Below are 18,519 nucleotides of genomic sequence, written 5' to 3'. Positions count from 1 at the left end.
AATATATATATATATATATATATATATATTTATAAAGAAAGATAGACCATATACCAAGTGAACTATGAAGAGTTATCGAGTGGATAACAGTGTTGCACTTATCTCGATATTATCAGAATTATCATGATAATATCGCTAAAACCAAGCTTGGCGATAATATTGACAATAACTATTGTGATCATTTCAATTTATCGCGATAATTTAGGTAATTATCGCAATAATTTCAAATTTATCTCCCTGCTTTGTCAATTCAACTTATTGACAATTTTTTTTTTCTTTTGACCCTAATTTTTTAAATGTGAGTTAGGGCATTGAGTTGTGAGGATAATTTGACTATTTCCATCTAGCAAGCAGGGGGAAATCTATTGTTTTCATTTCCCATGATTAATCTCATGAGATACATAACCTAGTAGTTAATGGTAATATTAACTTCTTAAAATAAAAGTTTCATTTTCTTTTATCTTTCATTTTCATCATTTACTTAAATTTTTAACATTACCATGAATTGACTCAAGATGTTTGAGAGTGGTTTCGACCTCATTGGAATTAATATGGAGAAAGTAGAATTTTAGATCTCACTCAACATTCAACGGACTTAACAGTTTTTAGGATTTTAGGATTGGCGGGATTGAAATGTTTCTACTACATTTTGTGATGTACGAGGGTATGGAACTAACATTTAATCAAGATCACCAAGCCCTCTATGCACCTTGATGTTGGTGGCATTGACTGTTGAGCTCCTCCTTCATGACCGAGTAAAAATGTACACTTTGCTCAAGCAAAATCATTGATTAGGATGTTAAGCTTTTTCTATCTTATTTTAATGCTCAAAGGGTGATCTTGATGAGGAGGATCCCAATGTAGGCAATGATTTTGATGTTATGTATCTATTTGTTGTAGCATGATTTTCTTTGGATTTCAGAGGCCATTTAGAGCCTTTCTACTGATCTTTTTTTGATTCAGAGATGGCTTGTACTCAATGATATTTTGGTTATATGCGCCCTTGCTAGATACATGAGAAATTTTGCATATTTGTGTATAATTATTTGGATTTATATGGATGCACATGAATTATTTGTTTTCAAAATTTGAATATTTTATGCATATTTTGGTCGACCAATCTTTTGGTCTAGTTGAGGATGTTATGACCATTTTCCATCAAGTAAACAAGGGGAAATTTGTTGTTTTCATTGCCATGATTCCTCTCATGAGACACATTTATTTCTATTTTGATATGATTTTGTATCATTCTATTAATCTTATGACTTGGGACAAATATCATATCTCAATATTGATGTTTGATGTATCACTTGACATCTTATATATCTTACATGTCGATTTTATTTTCTTATACATCTTAAATATCGATTTTATTTTCATATTTATGTAGCAATGTGCTTGTTTGATGTTGATGTTTTAGAAGTTAAAACATTGAGAAAAAATGATTATTTTTGTATTTTTTTTAAATTTTCTCGATAATTGCTGATGATTTAAAGTTTGGACCCCCAGTGATAAATTGCCAATAACAATAAATGTAACATTGGTTGAGAGTCAACTAAGCGTTGTCGAGTAGAGAGTCAAGACTCTAAAGTTTTACAACTAGGTGCTCAATGCTCTTCATAGTGCAAGTCTTGATGTAAATTTTTGTGACACTATTAGGTTCCATATGAGCTTAGAATGTTGTAAATCGTGCATTGGTATCAGTAATCATCAAGTAATTTGTTCACTTATGTCAAATGATTATTGAAGTCGAAACTTGGAGAGAATAGCGCAGAGCAAGCTATGAGAAATGAAAACCATGTTCGGAGTGGCAAAGAATCAGGGCTTTTCTGCTTTTTATGAAGAAAGGAAACTAAAGCCACAAATTCAAGTTGAATTTGGACTAATTTGACCAAATTTGGACAAAATCCCATGTATTTATTCAACAATTGATTCATTTCCGAATTCCACATTCAATTTTGCTTAAAATTGCATGAACAAGAACGAATTTATTTTGATTAACTTGAAGTTCAACACACTTCTAACTTGAAGCTTCAACTTCACCAAATCCAATGACTTAGCCTAACCACCTGCAATTCAAGAAATATATGTTGTGTTTTTCTATCTATGAGTGGACCTATTGTTGATTTTTCAAAGACCCCTTAAATTGATAATTACTTCTTATGGTTTCTTAGTTCAATATTTTCTTGCATTCACATTCATCATAAAGTAATTACACAAAAGATCTCAACAGTAGAAACAAAATACCAGTAGATCATAAAGAGACAGCGAAACAAGAGACAAAAATTTACCCTGGGAAAACCCACATGAGGGAAAAATCCAACGACCTTTTCCTTGGAGAAAATTTTCAGTTCAACAAGTGATACATCTAATTCTTCTAGCCAAGTACAAGGTCAAAATGATCAGCAATATCACTATGGTCAAACTTGGTCAAATTTCCCTAATGTCAATTCACAAAGATGCCCAATCAACTCGACTTAGTCCGATCTGCCTAGGCTGAAATTCAACCTCGCAGAAATTGGCCATAAACTCGTCCTTGCTGCTGCCCAGAAACTCAGACCTCTGCCCATAAACTGCTGCCCATAAAACTCTCAGAAATTCACACGTGCAAGGTAAAACAAGAGAGAGAGAATGCTTGCGATATGTTTGCCCTCCTCCTTTGTCCTTGTCTTCTTCTTCTACATTTGGATGCGCAGAAGATGTTTGCCCAAGAGGAGTGTTGAGAAATCTATATGTCAACACTTAGGATGATTTCTCTTACTTGATAATTGCTTGTGATATCATATTAACTTATTCCATAGTGATTATTATGTTCTTTTTCATCAAATGATCAAACAATTACCAAAAACATAAAACAATGAAGATCACAAAAACAATGAACACAAGATGTAGGCTCTCAGCCAGGGCAAAACCCCTCTCTTAGGGGAAAACCCAATCAAATTCTTCTCTTCTTATAGAAACAACTTCAAATGAGAAATACAAGACCAAAAACCCTAGACCAAGACCTCCTCCAAGCACCAAGTCAGCCCTCCAACAAAAGCCCTTCTAACTAGTCAAAATCAAACCAAGTCAACAAGGGTCAAACCCTTCCAGAACCTCTGCAAACTCATAATTTGATCCCCAACATCTAAATTTTGGACCTGCAATAGGTTTGCAACTTCGCCCCCTGCAACATCTCAGAATTTCACACGTGTGATAGAAAATAGTCCAGAAACTAGGTCAGAACTTCGATTTTCTTTCCTCCTTGCTTCAACTTCTCTCTCCTTTGACTTTCTTGGCTTCTTCCTTGAATTTCGCACTCTTCTATTGCAGATCGAACTTCTTGTGATGAGGGTTGCTAATGAGGTTGAAATCACTTGTATTTATACCCTTTTCAAGGGGTCGAATAGCCTCTTCTAGGCCGACTTGGACTGGCAAGGCCGACTTGGTCTTGGAGGTCAATATTGACAATTTTGACTCAAAAATAATTCTTCTTTCTTGTTACAAATTTCCCAATAGGGTCTTATACATAGGAAAAAGACTCTCTTGACTCATGACACATCTCTTATTGACTTGACAAACCCTAGGAGCATGAAATGCATGCTTGACCTAGATGACCACTTAAATGGAGCATGAAACCCATGCTTGAAAAATAATAATTTTCTTTCTTCTTTTGATAGATACATAAGATATACATAATGACATGAGTACAATGACAATTATGAAGACCGAACATAGTTACATTTTCAACAAGGAGGAAGTCGACTGGCATATATATACTGATTTTGGCTGGCCGAATAGGTGTCTCTTTGCCTGGGGCCGACTTGACTTTATTTGGAGCCACAAATTCAAATTTGAAAATTTACATTTTCTCTTTTGAAACTGACATGAAGAACATGTCTTATATTAATCATTATATATATTTGATGGGCTAAAATAAAATGATAAAGAACATGTCTTACATAATTCAAGGACTAAAATATTAATTATGAAGACCAACCATAGCTTAAAAAACTGTCTAAAAGCCTATCTAGTAGGCATATGTTCTACTGTAAACAAAAATTAAGATCAGTAAAGCAAATTCTTAACCTATGCCCAAAGAGGTTATAATCTAGGCAATCAATAGAACGTGGGAGAGATAGGTGCACCATGCAGTGCGAGGATTGGGATTTAGCTCTCCTTGTTCGAGTCTGCCTTGATGGGAGTGCCCGGGTTATCTGTTGCTTCCTTAGTCTGGTTTGATGCCTTTGGATCCCCTTCATCAACTTCTTTAGCCTGGTAACCACCCCTTGATTCCTCTACGTTATCCTCTACTGCTAGTTTAAGTCTCTAGATGGCATTTACCAGGGCATCATATTTGGATTCCAATTGGTTAAGCGTTTGTGTGATTGAATCGTGTAGTGATTGAGGAAGAAGAACCAGATGTTCCCAATTGATATCTGCAATCAGAGGAAAACTCAGAATTAGATCAACATCTTATAAGCCAAGAAGGAGAGGCCCCACCATCCTCTTCAGTTCACGTAGGAAGCCATGATGGATTTCTGAGTCTTGTAGGATGTAAAGGAACAGGTTGGCCTACCTAAATCTACATTTTGAGTGACTCGTTCGCTTAACATGTTTCCAAATTATGTTGTTTTAATGACTTCCATTCTTGAAACCAATGTTGCAAACATCAGCATTGGGATAAAATTGGCAAGGGTCTAGAAGACTGAAAAATCATAAAAATCAAGAAAATATCAGTAAAAATTCGCGAACATTGGAAACATTAAGATACCACCAGAATATCAGTAAAAATCGGCAAACATCGGCTAGTCCAAAAAATTGGAATTTCACAAATTTTTCGTGATAAAATTGGGATATTTGCAATTGAAACCAAACTTCTTAGTTTCAAGTAGGCAAATTTAGAGCATGTATGACATGATGCTATGTTAGTGGGATTATAATTTATTTCTCAAGAATAACGTTTAGAAGATAATTTCAAAACAGATTGGGAAATTAGTAATTCATTATAGATATATTTACAAAATTAAGCATGCCATTGATGGAGGCATTGGAAAGTTCAAATCCATGTTTGTTGCTAGATGGTCCTCCAAGAGGGAGTTGACTATGACAAGACATTAGCTCTAGTTGCTAGGTATAAGAACCATTAGGTACTTGGCGTCCTTTTTCAGTTGGTCTTTATATTTTATGAACATAAAGGCAGCATGTCTGAATGGCATGAGTTGTCAGTTATAACTCTATCAAACCATCATGTGTTTGGCTTGTTGTTTTAGCTAGTCTTTATATTAGAAATTTAGATGTATGTACTGTGACGTTTTTGAATGGCATGAGTTACCAACTATGCCTCTATCAGAACCATCGTCTCCTTGGCTTCTTGTTGTAGTTTGTCTGTATATGAGATGTTGTAAAGGCAACATTTCGAAATGGTGTGATTGGGGAAGAGGTGCACATAAATTTGTTGAAAGACTTGGAGACACATAGGCAAGAAACCCATGTTTGTAATGTAGGTCGAAAAAAGCTCTTTATGGGCCAAGCGGGGTCCGCAAGCATGGTATACTAGTATTGATTAGCACTACACAGGTTGGAGTTTTCCAAGACTTTTGCATATGCAATTCTTTCTTTTATACCTGATAAATATGATCTTTTTTCCACACGAGAAATATCTTTATATTCCATATGAGGAAGATACATGCTCCAGCCCTCGAGGGACTGCTCAGATTCAATTACAAGGCTCAAAGTCATTACAACAAAGCTCATCATGTCACTTGCGGGAATTGAACCCGGGTGGGGAGGATAATAATCATTCCTCCCAACCACCTGAGATAAACCCATTTGATGATAAATCTGATCTACTTGTTTGGGCTTTTATGCAGATGGTCTTAAACAGGTAACTCTAATCAACTCATCTCATGGTGCAAGAAGGAATTGGCTAATGAATTCGACATGAAGGATATTAGCCCATGGCATAATTTTATTGGATCAGAGGTATGACAGTGTGCAGGTGAAACCTTACTTGGACAAGTGAAGTATGCTTCTGAAATTTTGAAGAGATCTCAGATGTTGCACTGCAAATTGATGCTACTCTTATTGTTCCAAATCTGAAATAAAATGCGAAGAGTATTCAGATTTGGTTGATCCTACTTAGACAACAGATTGGGTCACTGATGTACCTAGTAAATACCAAGCTAGATATATGCTATGCAACAAAGTTATATGAGCCAAGGGTGCGATTGGAATCAGTTGAAGAATCCAGTGTGGGTGTGACACTCATCCTGAAATTAGAAATCAGGGAATTACAACCCTAACCCTTGCTTTTTTTTTATAAATATATACTTAAATTTTTTAATCTATATTGAAAATTAAAAAACAAAGAAATTAAATCTTAAATGATTTATGGAATTAAACTTACTTATACATTATAACATCATAGATTCCCTTTGGGAAAGATGGCCACCAAAGCATGAACTACTAATCACAAGCACTTTCCTGGAGCTAAGATGCAATGACAGGACAGTACTATTCCGTTAAAATCACCCAGGACTTGTGCTTGGTCCCAACCACTTATTTGTGCCTTCAAAGGAATTTAACCTTTGTGGATTGCCAAACATGTGATTTTTTGCATTATTAAACCATGATCCCATTGGTTGTCTCTAATTTTTCACAGCAGCAATTTACTTTTCCCAAAATATCCCTTCTTAACAAGCATAATTTTGACTAATTTGTTGAAGTAGATGACCATAACCAACAACATTTGTTGAATGCTTATTTGCTACTGATCTAGTCTTCTGATGCGTTGTTCTACTATCTCATTGAGACTGAACTTGTTTGTGGTGCTTATCTAGGTGATGAATCCCAGGTTAAAGTGACCAAGTTATCTTCCATAAAGACATAGCTTTCTTGTGATTTTATCCTCCAGATTATTATAAAGCAAAAACAATTGTCAACAGTGCTTAAAATCTCGGAGAAGTTCTTGGAGATTGCATTGAGGAACCTACTTATGTGATAAGTATTATAGTTTCCACTCTTAGATTAGTTGTTCATTGGATTGGTAGGAAAGGAGTTGGGTTTTCATTTCTTTGCAAAGAATTTTGAAGGTAGAGAGTGTGTACACGGAAGAAATCATGGCTTGCTTTAGGGTTTGTGTAACAGTATGTGATGGATTGTTGACATTTTTTTAGGATTGGCATTATGCCTACTTGTTAGAAAGTTTGCTGGAATCACTAGCCTAACCAACCTTCTTTGACCAAAGTATTTAATTGATTTCTTCTGTCTCAGTTCCATATGAGAGAGGTGAAGTTCTGTATTTATATATGCTAGATAAAGCTGGATTCAATGTCTGCAAAGAACTTTAAGGAGAAAGTAGATGATGAATATCGTATTAACATTTAATTCTTTTTAATTGTGATTTCCACTTTCTTTGTGTTGAGCCAGATAAGAAAATATAATTTTATTAATGTCCATTGACTGACCACAAAAGTAGGTCAATGGGACTTTGGAATACAACCAGTATGAATATAAGTGGGATTGCAAGTGCCGCTCCTAGATAATGCCAAAAATAACATGAAGAAAGAACAAAAGAAACCTGTAGTAGTACAACCTTAAAACACATGTATATAATTGTGCCAAAGGTACGATGATGCAAAATACTGAGTGTGTTTGTCTAAGACTGAAAGTGGACAACTAAAGAGCCTGTTAAGAGAGAGAGAGTGAGAGAGACATGATGATTGAGCCAATGATGTCAAGGTCTCCTAGGTCTGATGGCATTGGCCTGCTGTTGTAGTCTTTTAGAGGCATGCAGGGTTTGGTTGTATGATCTCGGGGGGTGGGGGGGGACGGGAGGGGAAATGTAGTAGCAGGGGATACTCCTAGCATTTGAGGTTGAAAGAAATAAACTTTGGATAAATCTTTGGTTGCTTGTCTAGAAGTGGGAGGTAATTTGACAAGCGAGAGGCGCCCTACTATTTATCCATCTGGGGTTGATCTCTCTGATGCTCTGGAGATGTGTGGACTGATGTATGGTTTGGCATCTCCAAAGTTCAAACTAATGTCGATGATATCAATCGGTCTCCTAGAGTGGGGGGCTGAGGAGAGACCCAGGGTCTCATCACTCTACTATTTGGTGCACTTTGGAACTTTGTTCATCACTTATTGCTTTGGTTTGATGGATCAACATGAAAGTATGAGGTGATCGTCCTACTCATCCCAAGGCAAGGGATGGTGTACAGGAACTAAGATCTATGGCTGAAGATCCCTCTAATGAAGAGGGCTAGGCATCTTTGGTCATGGTACTAGAAGGATGTAAAGAGGGAACTGCCTGAGTCCATTTAGAGGCAATGATAATGTCCTTTGATCTCATAGTATAAGGGGTACCCAAAAATGAGATGCATCTCTGTCTCTGGCTCATGTAGGTGGCACATTTGGTAGATCTTATTAGAACGAACGTGGTATATGATTATTTGTCTCCATCCAGAGTTGATGAGAATCGACTTGGGGTTGTCCCAAAGGGATCCTGAGTAGGTGCATCCAATGCCTACACATATAAGGGGGGAGAACAATGGTACCATCTTGCAGCACCAAAACGTGCTTTAGATAGAAGGAGATCTTTGATCCCAGACTCATTGGCGGTGAGGTTTAAGTGATCTGAATGTACAATCTGTAGATATCCTCTTTGATGGCTTGATTCGACCCCTGTTTAGTTGGCAAGAGATGGCTTGGAGCATCAAGGGAGAATTTTAATGGCAGAAGGCGTTGGGGAGATAGTCATCGATTGGAGAAGTTGAGACGCCTTTGAGAACCAGCCTTGTGCATTGCCGAAGGGGGGATTCGAGGCGAAAGCCTTAGAGGAGCAAAGTGCAATGTAGGAGTACCTCTCTCCTCTAGTGGCAGAGTCTTAGAAAGACCCAACTCTATAAGGAAAGAGACCAAGCCAACTCTACAAGGAAAGAGACCAAGCAGAAATTGACTTCGAGGCAAAATGGGTGGATACCAAACTCTGGTTAAATAATAGGCTGTGGCACTGTTTACTTGCAGTGGATGATGCATTTGAGAAGTAGAGTCTGGAATCTCCACCTTGGCTGAGTATGTCTATAATAAGCTTGGCCCCCAAACCTCAAAGCCATCAAGAATTTTAGGTCTAATAATTGCCTCCATGATGTAGAATTTGGATGAGATGTCATGAACTGACCCTAGAAGCATTGTCTCTAGATGATGGCCAGGGAACTGTACCCTTTACTGAGCCGAGTTGGAAGGCCTTGTGAACTGTAATCCCAAGTAAGTGTAAGTTGTGGTGATCCGTGATCTCAATGTTTGCCTCTCAGTAGTAGAAATGTAAGTTTGTAAGAGAGCTCTTCAATGCATTGAAGATCAAAACCTTGGTCTTACCTAGGTTGACTGTCAGCTATTGAAGGTCACAAAAGCTGGTCAGTGCATCGATTTGTCTTTTCAGGCCCTTGGCGGTAGAGGCCACCAAGACCAAGTTGTCGAATAGGAGCAGGGAAATCAATATCTGATGTAGAAGAAAACCATTCCTCTCGTAGATGTGCTCAGGGAGGAAGGAATCTAGCTCATCAACATAGATCCCAGACCCTTGGGAATCAGTTCAGTGGGAACCAATTCCCTTATCAACTAATTCCTAAATTTGGATCCAAATTCCAAGTGCTAGAAAATGGATGCCTAAATCCAAAAATGAATCTTACATCAAATCACACCCAACCTTGAGGAATCAGATTTGGATTGCTGATCTCCTGCATGTATGATTCAGATCTGGATACAAGGCTAAGAATGGTGAATCTGGTAATGGTGCTGTGCAGTGAATACATTAAGCCAATTCATGGTGGAGCCTAGGCAGTCTCATGGGAAAGATTCAAAGCATGTGCATTGATGTATGAAGGGCATTATTCATTATGAGATGCGATATACAAAAGATGGTGAGTTTTTATTTCATGGTTTTGTTGATTCAAATTGGGCAAGAGATGCAGGGAACAAAGAGCACTTGTTTCAGTTTGGGCACATGCATGATTTCTTTGTTTAGCAGGAAACAAGCAACAATTTCCTTTACCACAGCAGAAGTAGAGTACCTAGCAGCTTCAGCTGCTAGTTGTGAATTAATTTGGCTTCACAAATTGCTTGCTGGGTTGATTATGGAGATCATATAGCATTTCCTAAGTGCTTGGGTACAAACAAAAGCTGTGATTGTTGTGTATATTCCTTTATATTTACAGGTGGCTGATGTTCTAAACAAGCCCATAGCAAAGGGGAAATTCAACTTGATGAAAGACATACTTACTATGTTGGAGAACACGTTCCTTGCTAAGAGGGACTGTTATTTTGTTGCTTTGAATATGTTTTCCATATAATTTCCTTTCATTGGCATCATTTTCTATTTTTTAGGGACTTTATAGATTCTAGTGTTTTCTACCTTTAGACTGTATTTGAAGTAGCGATCAGTCATCATTGTGTGTCTGCTTTGATAAAAGGGAGAGCACCTTCCATTAGAGAGAACCTTCTATTAAAGGGCACCTTCCTAGTGTGCTTCACTACTTCTGCATAGTACACCCCACCTAGAGAGAACCTCAGACCTACTCAAGGTCAGTTGGTGCATGTGGGTGAACTCTTGTATGTATAGCTCCTAACCGGAGCACCTCTCCTAGAATAGTCAATGTCCTTTTAGAAGAGTTAAAAGTGAATTTTAACATCTTTACCTGCTGGTTTGTCTCTATTCTCCATGTGATTTATGAGGGAAGTATTAGGGGAGTTAGCAGGTGAGTTAACTGAAGAGAGCACCCACCTACCTAGAAGTGCCTCTCTCTTGTATTTGACATTATAATCATTCTTTTCAAGCTAATTTGTTTTTTGATAACTGTCGCTGCTACAAATCTGTTTGTGATTTTATGATTTCAGTAGGTGGAATTCCCAGATTGCTCACTTGGTGGTTTAATCTCATTTCATAATTTTTGACTTGTAGCTACAAAGATGCATATATATTGTTTTTACAAGTGGATATAAATCTTTAGGAATATTCGTACATTATGTTCAGCAACGTTGGGTTTGCACCCTAATTCAAGCATAAGCTTGAGCCCTATGAAGTAAATATGCAAACATGTGGAGTCCGGATAGCCGCTTGAGTGAATGTAAAATAAAATATCAATGAAGCACTAATCCTTCTGAAGGTTTGAATATAGATTCAAACCATTAGTAGCCTGTAGGTGATCTGCTTGTTATTGAAATTTATTTTCCACTTATATTTGATCTCGAACATTTATTGTTTAAATTCTCCAAGAATATGTGTCTTTTTCATATTTTTTTCGATATGGTTCAGAAATCATGTGATGCTTGAGTGAGTTAGTAATGCAGATTGTTTTTCAGTTCCCATTTAATATTGCCTTTCTTGGATGAAGGACCTCAAATGGATAAAAAGATAAGAGCACTTGCATGTTGGCGAGATTTTACATTTGCTGCCACTGGGCATGACATTGCAGTGTTTAGGCGAGCTCAGCAGGTATGAAGTTTTGGAGGTTAAGTTTACTGCTATGATTGTATTTTATGATTTATCTTAATTTCCTTGCAATCATGCTAAATGAGAAATTAATGATTATGAAAAGTGAGTACCAATCAACATTTCATTGAGAGTATAGAACTTTTGGCATTTATTGAGTATTTGATGCATAGTATGATATATTATTTGAGTTCATTACTATAGAGTTCTGGATTCTCTTGTTACTTCATTAACATGGAAAAAGCAATGTGCATTCAGATCCTTTATAACTATTTACTTTTTAGCATACATTTGTTTTTGCATGTTATTAGACTCTAGAGTTGGATGCTCTGCAATTTTAAGTTGCTACGACATTGCATGAGCTGAAGTTGGTAGTTGAAGTTCCTCCACCAACTGTTGGGATATATGGGTATGCACTGTTATTGATGATTAAATGTGTCATACGGCAATTGTGTGGAAAGAGGGATTCCCTATTGCTACCAGAATAGCCTTTGACCAAGACAACCAGCTGGGGGTTGGAGGAATTGGGATTTCTAACATCAATTTCGAGATTCTTCATTTTCTTCTTCACACTTGTTGTCTGACAAAAAAGGACCTTTGCTTTCTTAACATGCAATGTCTGACATTTATCATTGGTGTGGTCGAGCAGTTTAAAAAGGTGGTAATTGTTGCCCCTTCATTTTGGCCACTAGGGGCTGAGGGAAAAGGGGAAGAAGAAGAAAAATATATGGAACCCTCTTAAGAAGATTGTGAAGACTACTACTTGGGCAGTCCCTTGTGTCCTTTCGCTTCAAGTTTTTAAGCAATCTGGAAAACATGTTCTAAGGAGGTAAGATGTAAGAGCTCTAGTTCATTTACAAGAATAGGAAATAAACCAGTAATATATCTTGATTTTGAGAATCTCTTCAGGAGCTTTAGCTTGTTTATAAAAATAGGAAATAAACTTGATTTTGAGAGTCTCTTCAGGATCTTGTGCCTCCAACTTGGAGAGATGGGTTGAACTGTTCAATGTATTGTTGGACAGTCTGACTGGGTTGTTATTGGAGCTGTAACCAAAATGTCAGCATGACTGGGTTGTTATTGGAGATGTAACCAATATGTGAGCATGGTGTCCTTGTATTTAAGTGGGTAGTATCGCTTCAGATTCCAGAATAGCAGCTTTGAAAATCACTGCATTGATGAATAGGTTGCTGGGTTGTTAAGGCCAACAATTAAATCTGATTTTACCACCAAGTGCGTGCTTGTTCTCCCAGATGCACCTCGACCACCATAAGCTTTTGAGACTTGATCAGATTTGATGTTGCTTCAAATAAGCAATTTAGTTCATTACTATGGATTGTTAGACTCTCCTGTTACTTCAATATCATGGAAAAGCAATGTGCATTTAGATCCTTCAGAAATATTTACCTTTCAGCATTTGATCAGAGTTGGCTGCTTTGCAACTTTGACGCAATTAAGTTGATACGACATGGGATGAACTGGAGTTGGTTGAATTTTCTCCAACAACTGTTAAGAGATATGATTGTTGGCTACCATTACCCGTGATCAAGATGCACCACATTGTGTTTGATATGGCAGTTGTGAGGAAAGAGGGCTTCCCTGTTGCTAGCAATATAGTTTGTGGCCATGAGAGCCAACTGTGGATTGGTGAAATTGGGGTTGCTAACATCAATCTCAGATTGTTCATTCTTTTTGTTGTTGTCCAACAAGATGGATCTTTGCCTTCCTAAGATGCATTTTGCAACATTCCTCATTAGTGTAGTGGAGTTTCTTACGGTACATGCCATACATTTCTTGCCCACTGCTAGTAGAAAAGGGTGCAACTTGTCATTCCTTCATTTTTAGCAACAAGCGCTGAGGGAAAAGTGGAAGAAGAAGAAGATGGTTTGGAACAATGTTGCACGAAGCGGGGACGAAACGGGGACGTTTTTTGGAAGCGGGGACGCGGAAGCGTCATTTTCCAAAAATCTAGGAAGCGAATGTCCGCTGTATATATATATATATATATATATTTTCTTTTTTTTTTAAATATTTTTTTTGCATTTATACTCAAAACAAACATCCCAAATACCAAATTAGTTGTAGAAGACATGAAAACATGCATATTTTTGCATAAATCAAGATAGATATGGCATCCATGATTCCATTGTAGTTACTATGTACATCAATGATTAATTATTCGAACATCAACCATCTATATTCTAGCAATTACAAACATACATCAAAATTTTAAGCATATTATAAAACATGAAACATAGAGCATATTATGATTTATCTAGCAATTGAGCAAATGTCAACATTTGTCATGTCCAATATTTCAATAATAATGTTTACAAAATATGTCACTTGGTCACCGCCAAGACAAAAAGGTTCAAATTCACAAGCCTACAAGTCTAATGATTAATCTATGACAGAAGTAGTAAATTGTGAATATATCTACTAGTCTCTCCTCCTTTCACCACGAAGAGAACGTGGCGGCGGGCCTCCACGTGGTGGCAATGAAGAAGATGGTGCCTGTGGAAGTTGTGGCACTGAAACTGATGAAGACGAACCCCCTGCTGTTGGTGTTGAACCATGGAACCTAGGAACCAAGGGACCAGATGGGGGTGGCATCTCAACATGATCATCATCATCCTGGAATCGCTCAAAAAATTCATACAAAAAAAACACTAGTTAACAAAAAAAATTAAAACATGAATTAGAGAAATGCTTTATAAGCAAAATTCATACCATAATGGACATACCTGGATAAGAGCATCCTCTAATTGCTCTAATCGCAACACTCCATCCTCCAAATTGGGCTCCTCTGTATTCTTGTCCCAAATCTTAAGGTCTTTATTAGTCTTTGCATCATCACAGTGATGGGACAACAATCGTAAGTTGTAATGAACATAAACCAAGCTCTCTGCTCGGTCTAAACTCAGCCTATTCCTTTTAACACTGTGGATGAAAGAATAAGAGCTCCAACACCTCTCTGCAGAAGAAGTGTTTACCACCTGTGATAGCACCCGCAATGCCAAAGTCTGTAGAAGTGGAGTAGCCCCTCCATGCATGTTCCACCACTCAAGAGAAGAAAAAGTCTCTTGATCTTTAATTGCATGCATGCTCCCAAATGGACCAGTGTTAAGTGTATAGTTGCTCAACTGTCTCCGTACCATGGCAGCCTCCTCCTGATTAGGGACTAATTTACTCAATGCAATCATATATTTTTTGTGAACCTCTTGATCTTGGTGTTGAAAGTCATGATGGATGATAGTATTTAGGTGTCAAAACATATGCTAATGCATACAATGGAACATTTAGCATTTCCCATCGGTTTTCCACCTCTGCACGAATATAATTGTACAAGGTGATATGTCTAGTCTCAACAATGTCTTTAATCTGCCCCAACATGCTATCCATTTTCTCATACACCTCCCCAATTATTGGTCGATCTGAATCTCCAAACTTGATCATGTAATAAAATGGTTTGGTGAATTGCAAAACATATTTAACTTGTGACCAAAAGTACATGTCAAGAATAGTGTCCTTAGCTGCATTAGCACCATCTCTATCAGTGTTAATTTCATCCCATGTTTCAGCACACACCATATTAGTTAGAGCTTGTCTCACCTTCACTAGTTGCCTAAAGGTGAGGTAATAACTGGCAAATATTGGCTTTGCAAGTTTAAGCAACTGCAACTTGGAGTAAGTGCCATAGAAGTAGTTTACCCTTGTATGCCCTGTGATGAATTTAATGAGTTGCTTCCCTCTCTTGTAAAGCTCATTAATCCACCCACATTCTTTATGCTTCACAATATCATGCATCAAAAGGTTCAATGTGTGAACCAGGCACCCAGACCAAAAGATGTGTGGATGAGTACGCTCAATAATTTTTCCTGCTGCCTTACAATTTGCTGCATTATCTGTGATCACTTGAACCACATTATTCGGACCAACATCTTTGATTGATTGCAATAGGAGATTTGCAATGTTTTGGGAAGATACACTGATGGAGGAGTCATGACATGTAATAAATACTTGTTAATTTTAGGTATGTTCTATGCTAGAGCAATTTATTTCAATTTCTTTTCCATATTAGCAATCACATCAGCATAAAGTAAACTGCAGATAGAACATAAATATAAATCGTAGAAGACAAGCCAAGACAAGAGGACACAAGATGTGGCACTAGCTAGGGACAAACCCCAATGTGGGGAAATCCTTGATCAATTCTTCTTTTATGTTCTTCAAAGTTCAGTAGAGAAAGTGAGAGAGATAGTACATTTACAATAGAAGTCAATCACTTTGACTTTTGATATTGACATGAGACCAGTTGAAGACATATTGCTTCAACTGATTCTCTAAGGTGACTCGTTCACCTATCATAGTGCTGCATCTCATCTATTTGCTGCACATTACCGTGTGACACCTTGCTGTACTGTCACATGTGTTGAACCTTGATGACTGCGCTGCTCTCATCTTCATGCTGCTCATCATGCTGCATCTTCCATGGTCTTATTCATCATCAAGTTGCCCATGCTCATGTTCTCATTCATCATTATGCTGCCCATGCTCATATCATCATGCATCATTATGCTGCCCATGCTCATATCATCATGCTGCCCATGATCTCATACATCATGCTGCCTTCCTTCAGAGACAGATGCTCCGGCTGTTTCGGCAGTTCCCGGTAGTTCCGACAGTTCCGACTTTTCCGACAGTTATGACAGTTCCGACATTTCCCGCGTTTTCGGGTTTTGCGGCTTTTCCAGCGTTTCCGTCTTTTTCGACTTTTTAGGCTTGTCTGGTATTTCCAACTTTTTCAGCGTTTCCGGCGTTTCTGGCTTTTCCGGCGTTTCCGGCTTTTTCGGCAGTTTTGGCTTTTTTGGCAGTTCCGACTTTCCGGCTTTTTCGGCAGTTTCGGTTTTTCCGGCTTTTCCTTAGGATCTCTCCTCCTACTAAAACCCAAAGGCAAGTAGAGAGAGGAAGAGATCCAAGTGTGTGTAGAAATGACTTGAAGTCCTCTTCTATTTATACTAAAACGTAGAGGTTGAATAGACATGACTGTTGGGCTTCTGAGCCTACATAAGTTGTCGGCCGACTTAACAATTTGTCCATTACATAAATAAATTCATAACATCATAAATACTTATCGGAATTGGATGATCTTTAGATCAATCCTACACCTCTCAATGAGAGGGATCCAACAAAAATATCAGCTGCCATAAATAATATGACCCACATGGAGTTTGGCCCTAGTTGCCAATTTTAACACTCCCTCTCAACTGGGGAGAACTCCATCTGCTGATCCATATGTCCAACTGTATTATCTCTGCTATCAGTGCCCTGCACTGCTCTGCTCAACACTGCTCAGCTCTGCTGGCTCTGCTCTGCTCAACTCAGCTCTGCTGAACCATGAAGGAGAAGAATTGATCGAGAATGTGTCATACCATTCTCCACTGACCCGAAGTCAGTCTCAGAGTGTGTACCACTGGTCCCAGACCAGTGCTCAACCGACCCGAGGTCGTGTCATAATAGTTACAACTCCTACCACTGGTCCCAGACTAGTACTCTACTGACTCGAAGTCAGACTCAGAGTATGTACCACTAGTCCCAGACCAATCCTCAACTGACCCGAAGTCAGTGTCATAGTGGGTACAACTCCTACCACTGGTCCCAGACTAGTATCATTGATCCCAGATCAATGAAGGTCATCCTAGCATAGGGAGTACGGTAGATACAACGATGCGTCCATCGGTACTACTATGGTCCCTATCTTCATTTCCGTGCTCATTGATCAGATGAGAGGTACTTCCCATGAGTCCCAGACTGCATGGGTAGGATGCCTCGACCGAAGAACTTAATCAATCCTGTCCTCATAGGAGAACTAATCATTCTGTTACACAATCGCCATGGAGAACACATCATCCAGGCCTCACAGGAGAACTAATCATCCTGCTACACAATCGTCATGGAGAACACATCATCCGGACCTCACAGGAGAACTAATCATCCTGCTACACAATCGTCATGGAGAACACATCATCCTGCTACACAATCGTCATGGAGAACACATCATCCTGCTACACAATCGTCATGGAGAACACATCATCCAGACCTCACAGGAGAATTAATCATCCTGCTACACAATTGTCATGGAGAACACATCATCCAGACCTCACAGGAGAATTAATCATCCTGCTACACAGGAGAGCGAATCATCTTGTCCCACAAGAGAGCAAATCATCTTGTCCCACAAGAGAGCGAATCATCTTGTTCACAGGAGAGCGAATCATCTTGTCCACAGAAGAGCGAATCATCCTGTTCCACAAGAGAGCGAATCATATTGTCCCACAAGAGAGCGAATCGTCTTGTCCACAGAAGAGCGAATCATCCTGTCCGCAGGAGAGCGAATCATCCTGTCCCAGTGCGCACCACCAAGGGAGGGTGAGTCACCCTGTTATATACCTAGGGGGGATAATATGGGGTACAAAGGGAGGTACCCAAGGGAATAATATAATAATGGGATGGGCCATAGTAATAAATAAGGTGGTTAACCCGTATCATGTAAGGGACCACAAGTAGTTAGTAATAAGGTAATAGGCCCATGGTATTAGTTTGATGGTTTGAGGGAACCATGGTAATGACCCATGGTATTGTATGTATGAGGCCTATATAGAGGCTAGAGACTCCACATGGAGAGATGTCAAGGAATATTGTATGAACAGGCATATGGCTTGTGGAGTGTTCTCCTTCCTTAAGGAGTGAATGTATGGTGTTACCCTACCTTAAGGGTTTGATATCAATAAATAAGCATTTCTATCTATATTCAAATCTTGTTATTCTTGGGTTTATTTATATTATCATATATTTTTGGGATCAGATCTATAATAGGTGGTATCAGAGCATTATTTCTTGGGTTTATTTGCATTGTCTTATATTTTTGGATCAGATATATAACAAGTGGTATCAGAGCTATACCAAGTGGTATTAGAGCTATAACACACCCTGTGGTCGTATGTTGCTCCAGTAAGAACCACAAGCCCCCATAGCTCCCAGAGCTC

At 38.4% G+C, this 18,519-nt stretch overlaps 1 pseudogene across 1 annotated transcript in view; it reads left to right on the top strand.

Annotated features, from left to right (window-relative positions):
* Positions 1 to 18,519, top strand: part of LOC149197299 (uncharacterized) — a 289,735-nt pseudogene that overhangs the window by 32,023 nt on the left and 239,193 nt on the right. Inside the window, exon 4 of the transcript XR_016254749.1 lies at positions 11,376 to 11,476. The product of XR_016254749.1 is annotated as an uncharacterized LOC149197299 (transcript). The remainder of the gene's footprint in view (positions 1 to 11,375; positions 11,477 to 18,519) is intronic.

This window comes from Pinus tabuliformis, chromosome 2_2 (assembly GCF_031772625.1).
Source record: "Pinus tabuliformis cultivar Carrire ecotype Pingquan chromosome 2_2, CPIR1, whole genome shotgun sequence".
Taxonomy (NCBI): domain Eukaryota; kingdom Viridiplantae; phylum Streptophyta; class Pinopsida; order Pinales; family Pinaceae; genus Pinus; species Pinus tabuliformis.
This window is presented reverse-complemented; position numbering and strand designations above follow the sequence as displayed.